This window comes from Lutjanus erythropterus, chromosome 12, assembly GCF_056507025.1.
Source record: "Lutjanus erythropterus isolate fLutEry1 chromosome 12, fLutEry1.hap2, whole genome shotgun sequence".
In the NCBI taxonomy this organism is placed as follows: domain Eukaryota; kingdom Metazoa; phylum Chordata; class Actinopteri; order Lutjaniformes; family Lutjanidae; genus Lutjanus; species Lutjanus erythropterus.
This window is the reverse complement of record NC_139328.1, coordinates 25944848-25966889: the sequence shown is the minus strand read 5'-3', so window position 1 is coordinate 25966889 and position 22042 is coordinate 25944848. Positions and strand designations below refer to the sequence as shown.

Here is a 22042-nt window from a genome sequence, read left to right as displayed (position 1 = left end):
ATAGGAACATGGCGGCGGCACCGGCTCTGGACGCCGCTGTCGCTCCGTCCCGCTGACCGCGACACCTCACCGAGACACAGACACAACCCGCACGGAACGCACCCCACCGAGGCTTCCCAACTCTCAGGTAAGTTTCCTGTCATTCTCTGACCGCCCCCCAACTACTCCTTCAATCCCACCCCCCCAAAATAAACCACTAATTCTCCGCTAGGAGCTTGTGTAAAGTGTCAGTTTATACTGACGTTACCATAACGTTACTTTATGGTGCATTTGTTTCCTCTTTACAAAGTGGGACATTACCGTTATTCTTGTATGATGTCATGAAAATATACAAACGTGAAATAACGTTTGACTCAACCGGGTATCCATCGTGCAGGTTATTTTTGCGGTGTTTTAGGCTCTTTATTGAGCTGTTAGCTGTTGTACTCATGCGGACTTGTCGGTTTAATTGACGGACTGAAAGAAATCATTACCGAACCGGGATTTTAGGCGAAATTCTCGCTAGCTAGACGGATAAAAATGCTACTTTCTGTCGCTTATCTGTCAAATCCGCAGTCAGGTCTCAAGTCTTTGGTTAAAAAAAGTAAACGATGGTGTGCTGGTGTTTGTTTAACGTGTTCAAACATTGTGTGATAACTGCACAGATATCCCAAACAGGACTTTGCTGTTTAACTTTAACAGTTAGCTGTTAAAAAACCCTTCCTGATCAACAGAGGCGACAACTGCGGGCTCATGAGGACCGTGAACACTACACTATGTTAGCTAACTTACAATCGTGTTTGTCTGTTGCGGCTGTGAAAGTAAAATTTCACGGCCCCAAATTAAAGCCTCGTTTCAATTTTTGACGTGTTTGTGTGATTAAGGGAAACAAACAGTCGTTTCACAGTGAAATTTTTGACTTATTCCCGGTTGATATTGCACGGACTTCCTCAATCAAGTCAAGCGTCAAGTGAAAAAATTATGGTCGCTTGTTTCCGGTTTTGTTTCTTTCAAAATAAAACAATTGATTTTTAGTGTTAATTCGTATTTACGTGTACATTATGTTAAATTTCAGATCGGAGGGTAAAGATGTATCATTTCCTATTTGCTACCATGTAGCGTGTTATTGTGTTGAGACTGTAAGGGGCTGGTTTTCACATGAAGTATCACACGGTTGTTTGTTGAGGTAACTCCCTAATCAATAGTGTATCTTTTGGTTATTGGATTTTCCTTTCAGAACCGGATATTAAAAAAACAAAATTGGTTATTATTTGATTTTATTTTTAAAATACAGAAATTTTAGATTGAAATGCAAAATGTTTCACCTTGTGATAAAAAGTGAGATAAGCAATATTTTAAAAAAATGGTTTGATTTTCATTTTCAACTTCGTAAAACAAAAAAAAAAAATTCAATTTGCTAGAAGAAAACAATTCATATTCTGAGTTACTGGCTTGACCAGATTTTCTCTCTTGAGTGCATTGAGGTTTCTGCAGATGACATGCTTTGTTTACCATGTCTAAAATCATATTAGAGTAGGTTCATTTTCATTTTATGAAATAGAAAATCAACATGCCTTTTAAATTTAGCTCACTCCTTTTTGACCAAAACCACAAGAAAGATATTTCATTTTTAATTTTTGTATTTCAAAAGAAACGTATCTTTTGGGTTTTTTAATATGTGCTTCTGAAAGGAAAATCCAATGAGTGGCAACCAACAACAAAATGAACTGTAGATGTAGACAAGCTACTGGTAGGTTTTATCCCAGCGTACATTATAGCAATAACTGATTTGAATGTTCTTTCTTTTTATTTATAATTTGTTGCTTGTATTTTGAAGATTAAATCAGTCAGCATCTGGTCCTGCGCCTGTTCATTCTTGTGAGCTTGACAATTTTCACTCAGCCCTGGGCAGTGATGTGAAAAGACACATTTCCCAACACATATATATGTATATATAAGAAGTTGTAAAAATGTGATAAACAATGATAAAATGCATCTTTAAAAAGTTGTAGTTTGATAATTCTATTTGGCTTGGCAGCAACATGGTATGAAAGGAGCTGCAGAACTTTAACTTACTGCACAAGTTTAATAGAATAGAACTACAGTGCATCTTGAACCTTAGTCTACTTTGCTAGCACAGGTTCAGGAATTTATCTGTATTTGCCATTGTGCTGGTTTGTCTGTGTTTGCAGTTGTGCTGGTTTGTCTGTGTTTGCTGTTGTGTTGGTATGCTACTGCACAGAACCCGTAAGTTTGCCTACGTGACAGGTGCCATCTGACTCCTCTGGATGTGTTATCTTTGAGGGCTGGACACATGATTTTTTGGCTCTTTAAAGCTTATTTGCTCTCTCCTGCACCCCGAAGTGAACTTTGAAAAGGATTGCAACATGTAGTCTACACTAGGTTGCTGGGTTCTGTGCGTATCCTCCTTCTCTTAGAGATCATTTCTGTAGTCTGTTGGGTTAAGGACATTTTCATATTCTTTATGAATCTACACAGTTTAACAATACGAAACCAACATTATGCAAGCTTGGTTTATCTTTTTGAGTATTGCCATGGATTTGTTTTTATTGTGGTGTTGTTATTGTTTTATTAGAATTCGGTCAACTTGGCTTTAATGTACCAGGGTAGTGACTTGTCTGGTTAAATGTCAGTAAATACCATTTCAATGCTAAAACTACCTTATAGAGCGGCAACAAGAGTGTAGGAATGTATTTAAGACCAAGATCTTAACATGAGATTGGCAGGCTGCCCAGTGAGGGATTCTTAGTGGCTTGAATTCACTAAACCACGTGAGGGCTCAAATAATGCCCTGACCAATGACAACAGCAGCAGCAGAAGGAGGAGGAGGAGGAAGGGCAGAGGGTTGACTGTGCAGTTCTCTGTAGCATGTTTTCTACCAGGTCTTATCCTTAGCAGGCAAATCCATGCTAAAGAAACACATATGCTCACTTTTTAAACCACCATGAAAGTCTTGCTCTGACATGCTATTTCCTGTTTCTGATGAAAAATAACCATAGTCCTAATATGTCAGTTTTTTAATCAGATTCATGTTAATCACTTGAATCAGGATGGATTGAAGGTAGTGGCAAAATAGTGAAACCTGCATGAAAACATCTCCAAAATACATGAGAGGCTCTGTCTTTAGTGTCTAATGTTGTTGCACTTGGCTGGGGGCAGAGGTGTGGGCTTGACTCAGACTGAAGTCACAAATTTAATGACTTTAGACCCGACTTGATAAAATCAATAAAATCAATCGTGCATCAGTACTTGGACTTCAACACTAATGACTCATGGCTTCACATGGACCTGAGCATTTTGACTTGAAGATAGATAATTAGAGAGACTACACACCCCGAAGTCTTGTAAGTGATGTCATAATTTTCCCCCTCCAAAAGCCAACATTAGCCGCTGAAGCGTTGTAGTCGCATAACAGTGGGACTTACACCTTCTTTCTCGTCACTGCTGATAAAAGGACCAGGAGTTGCAGGATAAAAAACTTCAGGTAAGATAACACTGGAACGAGATTGGCGTCAGTGATGTATATTGTGTGAAAGAAGAGTGGCTTCACAAACTACGACAAATCGAGACTGTCTTGACTTGTAACGGAGTCAAAAAATAATTTGTCACTCGCCATAGTCTACCATTCATATTTTCCGAATTTAGGTCCAATAAGGGTCACTGGAAGGGGCGTGACTTAGGCTCTCTATTGATATATTTAACAAGCTAACAAAGTAGCTTATCTAAATTAGCTTAACAGCTAAGTAACTTTACAAATTAATAAAGTGAAAACCTCAGTGTTATATAATGACTTGTTTAGGACTTGAAACTCAAATTTTAGGACTTGGGACTTGAGTGTAAAGACTTGTGACTAGCATGGTCCCATCTCTAACCAGGTAATACAAATGCAAACATTTGCTGTAATACTGATGTTAGACTACATTGGTATTGCCAACCTACTTTAAAACCTTAGTGGATTATTATAGTTTTATTGTTGCATTTTTCCAGATGTGCCCTGTTAATTTAAATCCAATAGGAATCAATCCCCCCCCCCCTTTTTTTTTTTTTTTTTTGGTTCCTGATTCCCACTCTGTTGGTTCCACTTATATTTGGGCCTGGTATTTACCGAGGTGTGTATGTGTGTGTCTGTGCTTCTCAACTGTGTTTGTTTATGTCTGGCTCTTCTCACTGCCACCAACTTATCACACGCACACACAGACACACAACTGCCACCTGGCTTTCTGTCACGTAGCAGAGACAGTCGTCTTCCAGGTCTGATCCTCCTGAGACCAAGTGCTCTAATTAACCAGCACCACACAGACACACACACATGCACAGCCATGTCATGACTCCTCTGAAAGCCTCCTGTAGTGCCTGAACACCATAATTATTATAATACTCGCTCAGCAAAATTTATCTAGGGGATGTGTTTACAATGATAGGAGCAGGTACTGCAGCAGTTTTATTTTTGAAATTTGAATATTTTAATAGTATTACCTCAACATTTTTGTAAACAGCACTCCTATATTCCAGTAGTCTGTGAGGTCTCATTTGTTGCTTAGAAGCATCTGTGTCTTCCAGACAAAGCTATTTGTTGATCTCCAGTCATAATTTAAAGCACACAAGAGGCACCGAACAAAGCACAGAGGTCTTGTTTCATCTTAGCAGAGTCTTTTGGCTGTTTAAAGCCAGTCGGAGGAGTAGAAGGGCTCTCACACTTCAAAAACAGCAGCAGCACTGATATCACTGCTCACATAGTAGACGAGGTGATGCAGCTGAGATGTAGCTACACCTTGAAAGGTGCATGCGCTCACTTTAGATATATCAGAAACACTTTGATGAAATGTGCAGAGAATTTTTTCTTTGTTGCACCTAGGCAGTCACATTGACAAATTGTGTGAATGTTTCTTATTACAGAATAGAATGCAATAGATACTTTAGGCAAGGCAACTCTTGTGTAACACGTCATATACTGGGCAACTGAAATAAAAAAATTGCATAAGATATTAAGATGTCAGATTAAAACAGCAAACGATAAGAAACTCTAAAAAGTGAAAGAATATGTAAATAAGTTTTTAGCCTTGGATTCCAAAATGGCAAGTGTTGCAGCATGATAAATGTGCAGGATAGTGGCTAAAAGCTGTTTGATTTAATTCTGAAAACAATATGCAGACCAGAGCTGACTGACTTCTGAGGTCTTGTAGTTTGATCATGTAAACACCAGACTGTACACATCAGTTCATAAATAATAAACAAGAGACTGTACATATAGTGTCAGAGCAGAGTACCTGTATGCACATGTAACATCTGTTGTTTACCATAGGTTGTATATAAAGATGGACAACACTTCTTCCCAGAGCCAGAGTCTGCACAGTAGTGATCAGGGTTGGAGCTGTGGTATCAACATCCTGCCTATACACCCAATTAATTAAAACCAAACTGATCAGAAAAGTGAACACATGATTAAAAAAACCTACCTAAAATGACAGAAACCATCTTTGGGAAAATATTTGTTTGACATGCTCTTTTTTTCCCCATCTGCGAACATGGAGGGGGTGGGGTTTATGACCTATACTGCAGCCAGCCACCAGGTGGCAATGTTAAAATCTGCAAATGACATAAAACGTAAAACGTAAAATTGTATCCGGTGGGTCAGTGGGCCACACGCAAATGAATAATTTATTCAAGATGCGAAATCAAAGTCGTTTTCTTCAACCACCAGTCATGCTGGGATTACACATATTGGTTGAACCCCAACTAACAATTGCCAGTTCAAAGTGCATTCAGAGGTCCACCTACTATTCAGGAACCAAACATGTCACAGACATTACTACATCCTCCAGAGAGGTTATGTCTTTGCTGCAGTTTGTTTGTCAGCAGGATTATGGAAAACCTACTAGCCTAATTTTCATGAAACCTGGTCTGTATCATGGGCTGAACTAACTGATCAAGACAATGGTAGATGAACAACTCCCAAAGATTTGCTTAGTAAAATTATTGTTTTGGCCAAAAGAGTGGTGGTTTTGGATAGAGAAATATTTGGCTTATATGACAACGGATTCATGCCAGAGAACTCTGCCCGATGGCAAGATAAAGCAGTGAAAATATTCTAAATATAATGTAGACTTCTCACATTGATTGTTTTAGGTGGGCCTTTTTTTAGGTGGTGAAAATATATTTTAGTGAATTGAGCTCTACTGAAGGTAATACCCTGACTATGAATAAGTACCTCATACCCCGCTTCAAAAAATCCAAACTTTCTATTTAAAATGGCAATCTGAAAACTGAAATGTTCTGAGGTAGTTGAGGTAGGTTTAATAAGGCTTGGTTAGACTTTTCATTAGTGGTCTGCATTTGACACGGAGACAGGATGTGACATCACAGGTTAAGAGTGATACTGCAGTGTGTAGACTAGTAGTTTAGTATTGTACAAAAGTGGGTGTTATGATACTGCAGGAATCAGTAACTCTTTTGAACTGCTGTAGGTGAAACCTTCCACATCTCTCTCTCCTGCCTTGTATCACTCTGCCAAGTCCCTCTGACCAAACTCACAAGTTCAAATGGAACAGAACAGAAGGAGTCACTTACCCTGTTAATATGAACGTGGTCTCTCTGAAATTGATGAAATGGGCCAAAGTCACGGGCTAGATTTTCTCCAGCTTGCAAACAGCCAAGAATCTGGTTTTCTCTCAAACCACTTAAATTACAATATCCTGAAAGGTTATTTTGGAATATTTTGCCCAGTGACACCAAAAATAAACTGCCCACCCTGCATTTAATGTTCAAACACAAGAAACATTGAGACTTTGAATTTAGAGGTCAAGGTTCCACAAAGAATGTGGATGTGATATTACAACTTATTTCAGAAACTGAAAGGCAGCATGATATTAAACTTCTGCTGCATGTCAGACTAATACATTAAATTACTTTAATAAGGAAAAAACAAACATAGCCTATATACAGTCAGCTTTGCAGCGGTCCACAGGACCTTCCTATACACAAACTGTAATGAAAGCTGTGCAGGGCTGGAGCAGGAGACCTGGGAGCCAAGTCTAGCAGGTTGCATAACAAGTGCTAATTTGGTTAGCTGGAGTTGACGGCGGCTGTAATTCTCCAGCACTGTCACAGCAGAGCTGAGCAAGAGAGAGAGGGAGTCCACAGGCCTCCAGCCAGATAATACAAGCTAATAGCATAACAAGCTTTTGCAGAAGAAACGTAGGCTGTGGTCAGAGCTAATTGTGGTATTCATCACTGCTTTTTGGCCCCAGGGCGTTGTTGCTGAGATGACAGTGAGGAGACAGAGCAGCCAGACAAGTATTGTTGTGGTTTTATGGTTTCAAATTTATGGTAATGTTTAATTTTGATGGTCCAAATGGCACTTGATTTGTTTATTTTATATATATATATCTTGTAAACTTCACTCTGCAGACTTCTCTTTTTTCACAGATGCAATCAAAGCAGCATTTAGATTGAAACCTGTCCTTTAGTGGTAGCCAGACCAATATACGAATTGCTCTTATTGTCATTATCAAGGTGTTGGAGTAAAGTCTACAGACAAAGACACATTAGATATAAAGTCTAAGGGTGTTGTGGGTAACTGTAAGTCTAAGTGTAAGGCATGCCCTACAAATCTCACCTTTTTTACTCAAAGTTTGACCATGCTTCTTCCAGCAGAGCCTATAGGGAAATTAATTCTCGTCATTGTCCCATCCACTGACATTGTTCAACAAATTATTTTTATGTTTGTTTCATGGATTTTGTGGTTTGTCTGCACTGTCATGAGAGTGAAATAGATTTTTATTGTGTGAATGCTTCTCTTTACATTTTCCTGAGTGGTTTTGTAAACATGGCACTACTTCCTATTGCACACTGTACATTCTTTTTACCTCCAAAACACATGCAAACTTGCAGCATATTTTCAAAATGACTTATCAGTTGTAGCAAAAAAGAAAAAAAGAAAACACCAATGCACAAATCATTTCTTGACATGATGATAGCTCAGAATGGCACCTATCCTAAAAATGGGATCACTGATGTGTTGTTTTGCAGATGGAGCATGTACAGTGATATATGTCTTGACTCTGGGCAGGATTATGAGACTGTGGTGAACTTCTGTTTTGTGGTTGTACAGTAAACCAGCTCTGAGCTGAGCGTAGCTGTGCAGTGGATCTCTGTGTTACCATTGAGCTGCTTAGTAACACAAATTAATCACAGTCAGGAAGTAGGCCGTCTCTCTGTGTGTCTCTCATTGACTTTCTGTGGTTCTATTACTGTTCCCTCTCTTCGGGTCTTACAGAGACCCTGTGTGTGTGTGTGTGTCATTGCTTAACATAATGCCTCATATGCAAATAACTTTCAGTGAACCTCTCCATCACCAATAACGAAATTAGGTCTCAAACATGAACAATTTGTATGGCTGGGTGTGGGTGTTTTTGTGTGTGGGAGTTTCTACACCCTCTTGTAAAAAACTGGATGGAAGTTCACTATACCTTGACTTGTTATTTATTTTTCAAAACAGAGAATTTATGCGGAGATCGACTTTGAGCTTTAAATATAATTGAACTAAAAAACAAGTAATAAACCAAGATAAATAATAAAGTGAAAAGTTAGTTTTGTATCTACAAACAGAGAACTTCTCTGCCTATGGCTGAAAAATAATTTGCATTCTGTACATATTTTTTTTGTCAGTCATACTGACCTAACAGCCATGCAGCATCTTGTCACATACAACAAGAGCCCTCATTTTGAATAACAACCCACATTAGCTTTCTAGCGAACTCCTAGCTATCTCCTTTTCAAGAAACAATACACAAGAATCAATACATGTCTTGTCCTGCTCCTCTCCTTGATGAAAGAGCTGGGAAAGTGCACTGCTAACATAATTTTGCAGGCCAGATAGCTAATTAGCTAGTAGCCAGCTGTATAGCACATTTTAGTGCTTGAAATGTTATTGCATATCCATCAGTTGAGATGCTTGTGTGCTGCTTAGCTATCAATTGTACAGCTAAAAGACAAGTTTGATTGCTTTTTCCCTCTCCATTCCCCCGTAGTAGCCCAGCCTGCTGTCAATCAAACATGGACTCTGATATGAGGTATTGTGACATATCTCGAAAGCTCTGCAATGAATTTGAAAATCCCTTTGACATTGTTTCTGACTACAAGAGGGGGTGGCTAATTGTTGTCAACCGGACTTGATCACACAACAAACTCCCTTGAGGTGCAGTAATTAAATTATTTGCATTTCCTTCCCCCAGTTTTAGCTTCAACTGTCTATCACAGAAACCTATTCTGAGCTTTCCTCAGTGAAAGGTTCTGTGGTTGAGCAGCGTCCTCTTGCATCAGGACTCACAGCTCTCTACTCTTTTGGCTAAATAGTTGTAACTCAGGTTCCACTAATTACCTTTTTTTCCCCAGTGTTTTTAAATGCATCTCACTTTCTGTAACAGCTCTATAGTACAGAAATGAATATTTGACTCTTGAGAAAATAGAGGATCAGAAGGAAGAGCCTCTCTTTGGTGGGATTATTATTATTGTTGAAAAACTACACAAACCTTCCAAGTGCACAGTCTGAGTCTTTCTGTCATTGTGTGTGTACAGGAAAAACATTTGTACTTGCATGTGTGCTTGGGCAATTCACAATGTGTGTGTAGGAGGGATGGACAGCTGATCTCAACCCAACTGCTGACACACTGTGACACACACACACAATCACATACACAAACACTGACACATATGCAGCTATCCCTCACTGGTGGCAGGTGCGTGTTGAAGTGTTGTGTGGTTTGAGTCCGCTGTGTCCAACTGACTGAGAGGGCGGCTGTCTCATCAGTGCACACATACACAAACACACACACACATACACACAAACTCGGTAACAACACACGCAGCAGGGGGAAGAGCCAGCAGATGTTTCGGATTTGGCCGCTGACCAAAAAACTCACTTCTTCTTTTACTACTTTTCATTTGGTGTTCTTGATTACAGTAACCCTTCCAACTCCAACACACTCACCCCCCCACCACAAACACACACAAGCACGCATACATGTACTGTTATGACTTAGCAGGTCTGACTCTTTTGCTATAGTTCATTTTAAAGAGTCACTTCATTGCACAAATGAACAAAAATAATCCCTCTCACTCATCACCCGTGACCCAACAGAAGTGTGTGGCAGTGCCTACATCTGCAGAGACCCCACCCTCCACCCATAGCCTCCTATTTTCTCATCATTTTGCTGTGCCCGGACGCTGTTTACCAACCAAGAACGTCTGTATTTGACTTCCTGGCAACCATAGACATGCAGACACTGCATTGGTTGCATTTGAGATCGTATGTCAATGTTGTCGCCATACTGGTCCAGTCACAACTGGCCTATAAACAAATACATGTAAACAGGGAGCTGTGGTTTTTCTGGATTAAAAAAAACTCTACCCATTTAGATGAGTCATTTTTATATTCAAGGGTTTATAATCTACGTGGAGTAGGAAAAAAAGTTTGTTTTTAACTTGCTCCACATGGATCAAGAACCCCTGAATATGAAAACAGCTGCTACCACGTTTACATGTATTTGTTCAAAGGCCAGTCATGACCGTACCTATACAGTAGGGATATTGACGTATTGCAACACTGGGCCAAAGTTGTCAATGCGGCATCTACGTATTTATGTCTGTACTGGCAACAATCTTCTGGTGTGTTTATAACTGCCAAATCCTACTTAGTCTACCTTTTAAAGCTTCAACATGCTGCCTGTTAAACATCGGTTTATCATTATCAAACTTAATGTAGCTAGATTTCCATCTAAATGTAATGCAAGTTTTAAAAGATTTTTGAGAAAATTGGCAAATTGATGCAAATTAATGAGTGTTTCAATCCACTATTGTTTTGTGATTATTAGGAGTTGGTGTGTCAAGATAAACAGTGAGTGGTACTCATCGCTTCACACAAATATTTAATATAACATTTTTTGTCTGCCGCTATTTTTAATCTCCTCAAAGGATGGGTAAATGAAAAATTTGACACTTTTCATGTGGATGTCCAGCCAGTATTAATGGTAAATGTACTTACTTGAGGGAATAAATTACTGTGTTCTGCTTGTGAAACTTTGCCAGCATGTACCACAATGCACTGCGTGAGAGCTTCTGATGCCCACACCTATGTTGCTGTGTATCACCATCCTAGACTATAGCTATTACTTTGTTGGCCAAAACATGGCATTAGGTGACAAAAATACTCATCTAGCACACCCCCTGGCAACCCAGAGGTGGAGACTAGAAATCCAAGCTGAGATAGCCTGTAGTTCTGCAGATGCAGGAAGAACAACAGTTTTTGCAGCTAGAGACGTTGGCTTTATTTTTCAATATAGCACTGAGGAATTTATTGCTTTATTTGACTACATTTGCCATCAACATGAACTGAACGTCCACATGAAATTTTCCCTTTATGTCACATGCTTCATGTATGCCATGATTTATTAACTACCTGTTTCCATTGCACATTTTGGTTTTAACAATAGCCAAACATTAAAACTTTGTTACATAATTTTGAGATTTTTTTTGAATTTCCAGTGCTTCCAATCACATTCTTTCATGCACAAATTTAAAATACGCATAAAACAGTTGGATGGAAACAAGGGCTGGGTAATATATAGATAATAATATAGAGATATTGCAGTATTGTAGGAATGACTATTGGCACAAAATATGAATGCAATCATGTTTTTCAGTCATCATTAATATGGATGGAATGACTGAAAATTACATCACTTTACAGTTGCGCAGCCTTTAGAAAAATGAAAAGACAAGACTTATGCCATATAACGATATCTAAACTCAAGTAGAATTTGTGTTTAAAAAAAACAAACCTCCAGGTGGAAAATTGAAACACACATTGATCATACTTAGATGTCAAGGTATAGTAGCTGGGAGGTGATGACGTGGGCAGCAAATATGACCAAATTGTTCCCTTTAAAAGAACTGACATGTACTGATGCTGGGAAATAGACACATCACCAGTGTGTGTTCCCTGTCAGGCAATGGCTCAGGGAAGAAGTTGTGCAATTACTGAAGCTTGTAAACAATGTATATGACTCAACAAAAATATCATTGACAGTAAGAGTGTAAAGATTAATGTGGTGCGTATTTCTAGTTTATCAGACTAAGTGGGAAGGAACACCGCTGATTATTTTAAATGTCACTGAACAGACTCTATGATAAGGCATTTAGGATGTCGATCTGAGTCACAATAATTGCAGATGCAACAAGCTTCAATTTGAGCAACATATGAACCTGAAATAGAAATAAGTAGGGGTCAAAGTCATCGTAACCTTTCACACAAAACATTTTTAACACATTACGAGGGAAGGAGAGGTGGGAGAGAGAATGTGATTCACTGATGAGAATGTGTGATATTTCCTGAAAATATGAGTTTTCACCCGATTACATAAGAAAAGGTGGGACAGCATAGATTGAGTGACATCCAGTGTACAGGTAGACTCTTTCAGTGTCTTTGCTCGAGGGCACAGCAACAGGACATGTGATCTGACTTCTGGGTAGAGACCCAGTTTGTCTGCAACACGAAAATAAATACTGTGAAATGCTTCTTGAAACAATGATTTGAGCACTTCTGGGAGAGACTCAAGCAGGTTTCTGCATTAGCTCAGCCATTCAAGTTAAGTGTGACAAATTGTTTCATAAAATAGGATGTTTGTGAAAGCGAACCCGAAGCCAGTGGGAACTCGATGAACCTGGACCAGCACCATACTGGTCCAGGTCAGCCTCACTGCGAGTAAAAGGCCTCCGAGCTCTCTGGATTGTCCTCCCAGGAAGAGTCAGTGTCTGAGAAAAGCAGCAGGTTTCCTTGTTATTGTGGGCAAGAGTGAGACTTCCAGCATAAGCAGTGGGTGATATTAAAGGTGAAATTCTGTTTTTATTTTACACTGTAAAAACTCCAGAGCGTATTTATCAACATACATTTGATCCTGGGCGTGGCCTCTAGTTGTACTTGATGATAGATCGACTCCTGTGGTATGGTGATGTGTCTCACTCAGGAGTGCCTCAATCCTGGAAAAAGAACATTATTCATTATTATCTGTAAGGGCATTCAGGTCATTAAAGGGGAAGTCCACCATTTTTTATGCATCAAAGTTTGTGTACTAGTCTGGGAAAGTACTGAGAATGTTTCTGAGAAAATAACCCCAGTCAAGTCACCAGGGTTAGCTTGGGCTTGGACTGTAAACATTTATTACTTATCATTAATTGTACTACAAAGGGGAGACAATGAAAGACATCTTCACAGTGATATCTTCTAATGAAACTCCTCTGTATTATGGGACATTTAAGATGCAGTTTTTAATTACCAATATTAGGTATGAAAAGTTTGGAAGTGTAAAACCAAATTTATGTGATACATTTGGGCTGATCAGACTCTCACTCAAATGTTTGAAATTTTTGCTTGAAAAATGACAGAAAATTAATAAATTATCAAAATAGTTGGTAACTAGTTTTTTTGTTCAATTGACTAATCAATAAATGGACTAAACGTTGCAGCCAAAGCAAGCAGAAGTAAACTTCCTAGTCAGTAGATAGTTTGTTAGTTAGCTGCACAAACATCTGTATACGTACAGGAGTCCCTGATGGTAGAAATCATGAGGCAGATTGCAGCTTTCCCAGGGAGATGCAGAATGTGAGCTAATGTTAGCTTAACACGAACCATAAACTGTATGCTACCAGTTAACTTTTAGTACAGTTTACATGAAATGAAAACAACTTACAACAACGTGCCTCCAGGCCTACTATTTTCTGTTTCTAACTATGGTTGGTAAAATATAGCTTTGGGTGTCCATCAACAGCCGCAACTAGTTTGTCCATGATTGTTATTTCCAAGCAACTGTAAACTTTGTTGTCACCACCACAGAAAGCCTGCCTCTTAATCCATTTGATTGGACAATGGGGGAAGAAAACACAAATGATGTTGGGTGCTTTTCTGCCCTGAGTTTTTCAGTTGTAGCCCGTCAGGTCACTCCTGAAAAATACACAAGGCAGTCAGAGTATCTACAACACAAAGCATAGAGGGCGAATTAACAGCATGCAAAGCACTTAGTATACTTATTTTACCTGCCTTATCTGGAAAACAACTGGAAAAAGACGCCTGTCACTGCAAGAACTGCACTCTGTCTGTCTGATGAGGACTTTAATCTTTATTCTTGTTTAATGTGTTACAGAGAGGACTGAATGATGTCACAAGGTAACACTTTGTGGATGTTTTCCCAGGATGCTTTGCATTTAAGGTGAGTGAGCACATTTAATTATAATAATTGTTTTTTTTTAAATCAGTTTGATGTTTAATTTTCCTTAATGTATCAAAATTAGATACATATAAAGGGGGATAGTAACAAAACCACAAACAATCTTTTATACCATGGTCTTAGCTTACTAGGCTGAAGATGTAGTGAATAATTTAATGTTGGTGCTCTGCGCATCCCAACCTTCAAGTTGTGACCACACACATAGGAATAATACACATGTATTTATGATAAAAACAACTTAGATTTAAATGGGTTTGTAATATATCATTCATTGATATAAAAGGTTGAGAAACTCCCCTAGAGTTTATACAGTGGAGTGTTTAAACTATACTTCCCTGTAATTGTAACAGGCTCCAAACACAAACAGAGACACACTGGCGTGACAACATGGAAAGTGAAAGAAAAGAAACATGTTTGTATGTGCGCACATTTGAGTGAGTCAGCTAACCTGACAAATTTCGTGTGCTCTACTGAGAGCTGCTCATGTGAATATATGTGCTAGCAGTGTATGTGTTTGTGTGTGTGTGTGTGTGTGTGTGTGTGTGTGTGTGTGTGTGTGTGTGAGACCTGTGAAGCACAGCTGCTTCCACCAGCGCTCACAGCTTTTGTCATTTTTAAAATTACCCCACTCTCTCTCTCCTTCTCTCTCTCTCACTTTCACTTGTGTTTTCTGCCATCTCACTTAGTGTGAGGCTTGTTATCAAAACAGGGACGAGGCTTATTATGAGAGTGTTGAATGTACAGTCTTTTATCACTCTGTCTGTGTGTCTTTGTCATTCATTGGTTTTACTGTTATTGAATCACTTACATTTGGTTTAGTTTTAAGTCTGTGGACTATGATTTGTTGTCAAAGTGCTTTGTAAATGTTTTTCTTGTTCTTAACATAGAGAAATGAAACTACCGCTAATGATGATGCGGTGATTTGCTGCTTTTCACTAGCCTGTGTAGACAAGATGTCAGTGTAAATCTGTGACATGGTCACCAAGTGCATGTGGATATCTCCTGTCTTTGGTCTGAGGCTGTTTTTTAGGCCTCTGTTTCCAGGGGCAAGAGAGTTTTTACTGTCTGACCACATCTTAACACTTTTGAGATGAGCAAATCTCTGCAGCCAGGCTCCAAAATTTTGTGGAAAGCCAATGAAAAGTGTGGGGTTTATCTGATCCCGGTATACAAATATTCTTCTGATACAGTGTAAATACTGGATTGGATATTGGTGAGTACATAGTGTGTGCACCATTTTTTGTTGCATTAGATTTTCACTTGTTATCGGCCAATGTGCAAAGGTCAGGTATTGGGAAGGGAAAAATGGTATTGAAACATCTCTACAGAACAGTGGAGGCTGTTTGGACAACAGATTACTGGAGATGGTTTTGGAATAAAGTGTTCAACAAACATGGTCAGCTGAACACATACTTTTGGCCAAATATAAATATGTTATTTTTAAATGCTAGAAATCAGCCACAAATTGCCATCCTTTTGCCCTATCAAGGTATTCGTTTTGTCAACATTCCTCAGCCTTAACACCGTGTTTGTTTGACCAATGTCTTAAATAGGGGTGTCCCGATCCGATATTGATATCGGATATCGGTCCGATATCAGCCAAAAAATGAGTATCAGATTTTATCGGACTACATCTAAAATCTCCAATATAAGTGCTCCGATAAGCAGTCCATTTTCTGCTCCAGCACTTCTATCCATAGGTGACTCTTTGAGTAACATCACTTGATCAAGCCTTTTCTAACATTCCACACTACAAAATAAGTAATAAAAGTATGTATAATTCGCGCTGATATCAAGGCTGCAATATCGGTATTGTATCGGAAGTGAAAAAGTTGTATCGGGACATCCCTAGTCTTAAAGGTCCAGTGTGTGAGATTTAGGGGCATTTATTGGCAGAAAATGGCAGAACTTTAATATAATATTCAGAAGTATGTTTTCATTGGTGTATAATCACCGGATATAGAATAGAATCAATTTTGTTTTTTACCTTTGATTGAGCCGTTCTTATCTACATAGACTGTGTTGCTCTTCCACAGAGACTGCCATGTTTCTAGAGTGGCCCAAAACAGACAAACCAAACACTAGCTCTAGATATGGCATTTCACATTTCTTCCAAGTTTCATGGCCGCCGTAGGGTTCTCCTACATGCTTGGAAGAGGAGAGTGAGGTACTTGCGAAGTTATCTGTTTGTGTCCGCACCAGAAATGGTGCAGCCAATGAGTGTCTTAGGAGGGACTGGTTTTAGGTGTGATGACAGCGAGAAGCATCCATGGAAGCTAGTCATCTTGAACAAACAATGGTGCCTCCCATAAGAGGTTAGTGTAGATACTGCAATAGCATTCAGTTATGTCAGAACTGGAGAGTAAGAACAGCAAAGAATGGGACTGAAGGCTTTTCTTGAGGGAAAAGATGTTTTCGCTTTTCTCACAGTTGGCTTTGGCAAGAGTTTGATCTGATTGGTTGAGGTTGTGATAGACAGATGGTTCATCAAACCACCTGCAAAGTGCTTTTTGAAAACGCTTGCCCTTCACCAAACAGTTTCTAATGATGACTTCCCAGATGGGGTTAAAGCTTAAAGCTGTGGGCCAACACGATTAACAAGAAAGTGGGTGACATGATTGGTTGGTCAATTGTTGGAGTTCCCCCATTGGCCGTTGTGCTCTCAAAATGAATAGGTGCAAACAGTCCCTAACATTGACATAAGTGAGCAATGGTCAACGTTTCTTCACTTTGTCCCACTGTGCAAAACTGAAACCAGTATATCCCAGGTATGAGCGCTGCCATCTTGCACTGATGATGTCATTTGGAGCCAGAATCTGTGCAGTAGTGACCTGTGTTGGAGCTGCTGTTTGAGTTCCTGTCCACACAGCTGGCTGACTCAGTCATGAGCAGCACTCAGCTGTCAATCATTTCATGAAACCCCAATTTTTATATCACCAATTAACTAATTAAATCTAAAATGACAGAAACAATATTTGGTAAAAAATTATTGATGTGTATTTTGATGTTGTAGTTCGGCCCTTGTTCCACCTGTTAACACAAAAAAATTAGGATTCATTTTTATAGAGCTCTTATGTTGTCTAGTTTTCTATATATAGTATATGGTCCTGAATTATGATCTCAGGAGGGAATGGTTGACACAAGAAGCGCATTGATATCACTTTTGGTGTGTGCACCTTCACGCTGGGAACACTAGATTGAGCATAAACATAAACAAAGCTTTACAGTGAGGCATGGACAAATTAAAAGCCCCTGTTTCAAATTAAAATCACTCTTGCGTTTCATATTGTACATCATCCAGCCAGGTTTTGAGCTAGTCTTGTTTAAAGTGTTTGCAAGTGCTTGACAAGTATCTAAACTAGGAAAAACAAATTGTACATTTGCAAAACATTCAGCTTATTTTTTTTATACCATCAGTATTTTTGTATATATGAGAGACTGTGATCATCAGTATATGTGTGAAAATGACAGGAAATGAAAGTCATGCCCTGCACTGCCACAAAATGCAACATGAGTCCAAAATTTACAGGTCATGTAAATCATTCAGTATCTAGAAAGGCTGTGTGAGAGGAGGGAGGGTTTTTTTTCTGCACATTGGCTAATAGAAGGGAGGAGTGTGTGTGTGTGTTGTGGGAGGAGACAGGGAGGAGTGTGTGAGTGTGTGTGTGTCTACGTGATGGGGGGAGGGGACAGAGGGAGAGAGGATTTGTGGCATGTAGTTTGTCAGCTGTCATTAGGCGCAGATGACACACTCACACACACTCACACACGGAGGTAATCTCACAGAGAAAAGAGGGGAAATACAAAACGAGTGTGTGTGTTTGAGTGGTGTGTGCATGTGTTGTGAACTGCTGTGTTGACTGTGTGTGTATGGTGTGAAAACCAGCGCGTCTGCCCGGCCGGCATGGGATGGTCAGCCGGCTCTGGACTGGTTATGGACTGGTTTAGCCACAGCAGAGGTGAGTGGCTATCAGACTCTATACTACCCTGAATATCAGATTTAAAGACACAGTCTGTAAGGTTTTGACATCGTTTGTGCTACATTTACATTAATAATTGTGGCGTTTAAGTGAGTTAAACTCATAGATGAATATTTCTCAAGAGATGACAATATAAAATAAGAGCCTTGCTTTTAAACAAACCTTTAACTTCATTACTAAACAGTAATCACTTAGATTGAGTTGTTGCTCTCTGTGTTGAAGTACCTGTCAGTGGATTTGAAAATGTTTTATATGTGTCCATCAATGTGTTTTGATTGGAGATACTTTTGTCTGTTTACTTTTGGATCAAGAACACATTTTTCATTTTAAACTGTAGTATAAATTTGTTTATTTCAATAAACATTCTATTTGATTCTTCTGATTATATTAGACCAGTACAATACAGATCAAATTTATAAACTATAGAACAATATCTTATGATAATATCATTCGTTCATAATAAATAGACAGAATGATAATGAGTTTGATGCTCACAGTATGTGTGACATGTCTCAGTCAGACTTGGACTTTGAGCGATCATGTATTATTGTGGTTTTGACTGTGTGTGTGTGTGTGTGTGTGTGTGTGTGTGTGTGTGTGTGTGTGTGTGTGTTGGGGGGGAGTGGTCATGAATGACTGGTCACACTCCCACACACACACACACACACACACACATGCACGCACACACACATCCACAGACACACACGCGCGCACACACACACATCCACAGTCAGAGTGCACAGTCAGCAGTAGGCCTGTAGCTGCTCTGTCACCTGAGGTGTAACCAGCAGCCCACTGCACACTCAGTTTGCTCTGCTTCAGTAACAACTGTTGTTAACACTCATCCAGAAAGCGGCAGATTCACTTCATGTACAGCGAATACCTCAAGGGAAATCATCAGTAAACCAGTGACAACATTTTCACAGCTTTATGAAGTGAGCTGGTATGCAGAGTTTCGTGATGACTGTTGATAAAAAAAAATATGAAAAAGTTGTTTTTAATGCAGTTAGTGTGGTGTAAGGTCTGTGAAATTACAGCTTACACAGGATGGTACGCTCATAACCTACAAATGAGCTAAAAAAACAGAGGTGGCAAGAGTACACATATTCTTAACTCAAGTAGAAATACAGCTACATGTGTGAAAGAACTGGTAAAAGTAGAAGTAGTGATTCATCTTCTTTACCCAAGTAAAAATGAAAAAGTACAGGCTCTGAAATGTACTCAAATGATAAAAGTAGCTCTCTGATGGACATTTCTACTGGCTGTTTCTGTCCGAGTCTCCCTTTCTTGTCTGATTTGTCTTGTTAACATCTTTTACATTGTTTTCACCTTGTTACATCTGTCGTGCGCGTTATGCACTGATGAATAATCTAGTAGTCTAGTATAGTCTTGATGTTGAGAAGGTGGTGTAAAATGATTCAAAATTTAAAAAAAAATAATCATTTATCCCCCTCAAATGCATCAAAACTAAAGCAGCCTGTTTTGAAAATGTAAGTAGTAGCAAGTACAAGATATTTGTGTTAAAATGTAGGGAGTAAAAGTAAAAAGTTGACAGAAAAATAGATACTCAAGTAAAGTACAGATACCTTAAAACTCTATTTAGTACAGTAACAAAGTACTTTGTTACTCACCTCTGGTTAAAAGTAAGGGTGACTGAATGTTTTGTTGTCACCATCTTTTAAAAACAGAGAAGATCTAGTCTGTATATAGTGAACTAACCTGTTTTGCTGTCTTTTAATAATTATGTGCCCATGCTGTTGACCAGATGATAACTTATTTACAGACTAGATCCTCTCGGTTTTACTGAGCAGTATTATTAGGTAGGTAGGTATTTTTCTCTAAACTTCTGTTATGAAATCTGTCATAAGCGCAGTCAAAAACAGGAGAGTTTTATGAAGTTGCTCAGCTGTGACTGTATGTTAATTTTCACACCAACACTCGCTGCCTGCAACAGCAGATAAGTCAATCAGCGGGTGAGTTAAATGTGGAGTTTGACCTCCAGGCCAGTAGAACAATGTGAAACTGCTGCAGTATCTCCAAGTGTTTTTGCTTTCGTTTTGGATTACATATTTTTTTAAGTTATACTGCTTTATCAGTGAATTTATCTCTATATCTGATTAATCTAAATATCTATTTTGTTTTCTGGGTACATCTGTAATATGCCACAGTATCACAATATCATGTAGAATCATCTTCTGTCTTCATTCAAATTTTGACAAAACTATCATGAGTGTGTTAGTGTGTCTGTTGGCCTGATTAATAAGCTTACTGTATTGTGACACCCACATTATAACAAAGTCTTGAAAGTTTGGAAAACGCCTAATTTTAGCAGTTATGTTTTCAAGATTAGGAATATGCTTGAATTTGAATACAATCCTTTAAAAATGCTTGATTTTCAACATCTAGAGTTTTTCCTTTTTTCCCATTTTGCCCAGCATCACAATTTAGACATGATGATCATTTTCGGTACCTTGAAGATTGCTTGACTTTCACTCTTAAACCCTGTAAACTAGATTAAAACCCATGATTTTTATCCCCTGGGAGTTACTGTCCTCTATATGCAATCAAATCTGCAAAGCTTGACATGAAACTTGAATAACACTTAGAAATCACACTCAGGACTATGTGTCTGCATTTGGCCTTTAATGAATGTTGTATGTAGCACAACACTTCAGCCGCCACACGGGGTACAACTAGAGAGCAAGTGTCACTGACAATAAACAAAGCCTCGCTCTCTGTTTCTCTCTCTGTGTCTGAACAAGCTTGACTCTCACAGCCTGATTACCACATGCATGCATTTTGCTGAATTTTGAACATTCAAGGGTCCAGAGTTTAACCACTGGATCAAATCTGAACACAAAAGTTTTACTCTACTGTCGGTTCAGTAGTTTTTGTATCGTGCTGTGTTGGGATATACTGGTCCCCTGTGTTAGTTGTCAACTTCCTTGAACTCCTTCAGATTTACAGTTTATGGTGTTCTTGATACCACTACATGATAAAAAATATAACATGATAACATATGTTATTATTATTTATGCATGGATTTGATATGATTGCTATCATTGTTATCTGGGCTTACTCAAGTAAAAAAAAAAATGGTGTGTGGGACACTGCTGAAAAGTAGCAGGGTCCTGTGTCAGGGCTAATAAAGTACATGATATTGAAATGGTGCGGATGGCTCATGCACTCGCTGATACTAAATCCAGCATTTTATTTTCAGCAGTAAGGCTTGCCCACTTGCCATGTTGGGCTAGTAAATCTAGCAACTTACTTGCCTGACCAGGCAAGTGGTTCAAAATAATTAAACTATTAAACTATTTTGATTATGAGTTAATCCTTTAAGTAATGTTTCGTGCAAAAATGGCAGAAAGCACTGTTTTCAGCCCCTCAGACATGGAGATTTCTTTTTCTCTGTTTGTTATCATATTAAACTCAATATCTTTGGACTGACAAAACCAGACAATTAAAGACTTTACTTTGGACTTTGAGACATTGGGATGGACATTTTTCACGATTTTCTGACAAATTATAGATGTTGAAGTCCTAGATTAAACATAACAATTAACACTAGTCTTTGTTGTTACTTGATGGCCGCCAAGAAAGAATACAATTTGTACAGGGTCAAGTAAAAATTGAGTTTGGGCAAGTAGATTTCTGACTCACTCACTCAACGGGGCAAATTAAAAAAACATTAAGAACCCAATTTCTGATACTGGTATCAGAACAACCCCTGTTTTTAAGTGTTTATGTTACCAGGCTGACTGATTCTGTTTCCAGTTTTGT

The 22042-nt window shown here is 38.8% G+C and overlaps 1 protein-coding gene across 1 annotated transcript in view; it reads left to right on the top strand.

Moving 5' to 3' along the window:
* The first annotated feature begins 17990 nt into the window (after positions 1-17990).
* LOC146318069 (nuclear receptor coactivator 2-like) overlaps positions 17991-22042 on the top strand; it is a 50455-nt gene continuing 46403 nt past the window's right edge. Inside the window, exon 1 of the mRNA XM_084732673.1 lies at positions 17991-18238. The gene's annotated coding sequence lies outside the window, so the exon portion shown is untranslated. The remainder of the gene's footprint in view (positions 18239-22042) is intronic.